At 48.2% G+C, this 2,500-nt stretch overlaps 1 pseudogene; it reads right to left on the bottom strand.

Moving 5' to 3' along the window:
* Positions 1 to 2,500, bottom strand: part of LOC139110817 (large subunit ribosomal RNA) — a 6,701-nt pseudogene that overhangs the window by 2,412 nt on the left and 1,789 nt on the right.

Here is a 2,500-nt window from a genome sequence, read left to right as displayed (position 1 = left end):
GACCGGGGATCACATTTGTTCTCAATGCAAACAGCCGTTGTTGGGGCTTTAACGGTGCTTTGGTTAGTTTTTCCAAGGCATCTCGTAATTTTCCGCTAGCATTTGTTTTAGCTCTTCCCTCGGGTGTAAAGGGAATCCCTAAGTACTTCCAATCATCGGATCTTTTTAACGCTGGTAAGATCCTTCCTTGACATTCAAAGACCGTTTCTTTATCAACTATGGTCTTTTTCTCGTGTGGAACATTTCGAAGTGCTACCGTGAAGCATTTGGACGCATTAACTTTTAGCCCACATTGTTGCAGCAGTTCTACCGATACATTCAACAGCTTTTGCAGTCCTGTTGGTGTTGATGAAAATAACAGCATGTCATCAGCGAATGCTGCTGCGTTTACTTTTATGCCATCTATCCTAGCGCCTATATCGTTCGGTAATTTTATTAGGAGCCTTTCAATAATCATATTGAATATTACGGGCGACATGGGGTCCCCTTGCTTGACTCCACATGTAGGCTGGATGCTTTCGGATGTCCATTGGCTACATCCAAGTTTTGTTGAGCTTCTAGCATATGCGTTTGTGATATATGCAATCATGGGCTCTGGAATTCCCATCATTTCTAATGTGTCTTTAATAGCATTATGCGATACCGAATCGAACGCTTTTGCGATGTCTATGGATGCAGTGTATAGAGGTTTATGGTTTTTAGAATGGAATCTGAGTAGTAGGTCTAGAAGAAAGACGTTGTCCGAGCATCCATCAGTTGGCCTGAAGGCTCTTTGTCTTTGGTCAAATTTCAAGAGATTTGACATTCTTGTAGCTAGTACTTTGTGAAGTGTCCGTATGATTACTGATGACACTGTAATTGGCCTGAAATCTGCTGGTAAATTGGCCTTTGCTTTCTTAGGAATTAACGTTGTTATTGATTGTAGTAAGTACGTGGGCGCTTTTCCGCACCACATTATTAGGTTTAGTATTCTAGCTAGTAAGTTATTTGACATCTTTTTAATGAGCCTTGCTGTAACGCCGTCAGGTCCTGCCGATGTAGTATTTGCCGGTTTTGAATTTTTAATTTCTTCTACCGTTACTGGCGACCACAGCTCTTTTACTTCCTGTCTCTTCTTACCGCATCCTGGTGTTACGTCTTCTCCGCTCGTCATTACAGTTTGCCAGAATGGTACCATAACCTCTTTTGAAGGAGTTTTAACCTCTGATATATCATCTAGCAACGTACGAATGCATTTGTTTCGATTCTTTTGCCAGAGATCTTGTACTTTTGCGTACTCTGCACGCCTTGCTTGTTTTCTTGACAGTATTTTGGCGCCAATATCCGGCTTTCTGTGTTTTAACTTTTTTGTTGGAAAAATTTCCTGTAAATATAGTGTTAGTTCTTGATACACAGTTTCTTTGTTTTTCTGAGCGAAAGTTTCGCTCAGAAACTTAAGAGAGTCATAGTTACTCCCGCCGTTTACCCGCGCTTGCTTGAATTTCTTCACGTTGACATTCAGAGCACTGGGCAGAAATCACATTGCGTCAACACCCGCGAGGGCCATCGCAATGCTTTGTTTTAATTAGACAGTCGGATTCCCCTAGTCCGTGCCAGTTCTGAGCTGAGCGTTGAATGGCGGCCGAAGAGGACGACCACGACGGCTCGCGCCGCCACGGAAGCCTCGCAGCAAGGAAGATCCGCGGGAGGCCAAGGCACGGGACCGAGCTCGGATCCCTGAACCGGCGCGAGAACGCCGATAGTTCACCTCGCCCAGGCCCGGCACGTCAGCCAGACCCGCTTCCCGACCAAGCCCGACACGCCCCGCTCCTCAGAGCCAATCCTTATTCCGAAGTTACGGATCCAATTTGCCGACTTCCCTTACCTACATTAGTCTATCGACTAGAGGCTCTTTACCTTGGAGACCTGCTGCGGATATGGGTACGAACCGGCGCGACACCTCCACGTGGCCCTCTCCTGGATTTTCAAGGTCCTAGGGGAAGATCCGGACACCGCCGCAACTGCGGTGCTCTTCGCGTTCCAAACCCTATCTCCCTGCTAGAGGTTTCCAAGGAACTCGAACGCTTATACAGAAAAGAAAACTCTTCCCGGATCTCCCGACGGCGTCTCCAGGTCATTTTTGGTTACCCCGACGAACACTCTTACGAGGGCCCGAATTGTATGCGGTTCCGCTGCCGGGTTCCGGAATAGGAACCGGATTCCCTTTCGCCCGACGGGCGTGTGTCAAAAGTTCACTCACCGCGCGCGACGGCACACTCGCGTGTGCGCGCGCGCTTTTTGTGTGCGCGAGACTTTTCTGCGACAACGAGAGTATCGTACGCCGTCATTGACATAGGATTTCTCCTAGGGCTTAGGATCGACTGACTCGTGTGCAACGGCTGTTCACACGAAACCCTTCTCCACGTCAGTCCTCCAGGGCCTCGCTGGAGTATTTGCTACTACCACCAAGATCTGCACCGACGGCGGCTCCAGGCAGGCTCGCGCCCAGACCCTTCTGCGC

This window comes from Cardiocondyla obscurior, linkage group LG21 (assembly GCF_019399895.1).
Source record: "Cardiocondyla obscurior isolate alpha-2009 linkage group LG21, Cobs3.1, whole genome shotgun sequence".
Taxonomy (NCBI): domain Eukaryota; kingdom Metazoa; phylum Arthropoda; class Insecta; order Hymenoptera; family Formicidae; genus Cardiocondyla; species Cardiocondyla obscurior.
This window is presented reverse-complemented; position numbering and strand designations above follow the sequence as displayed.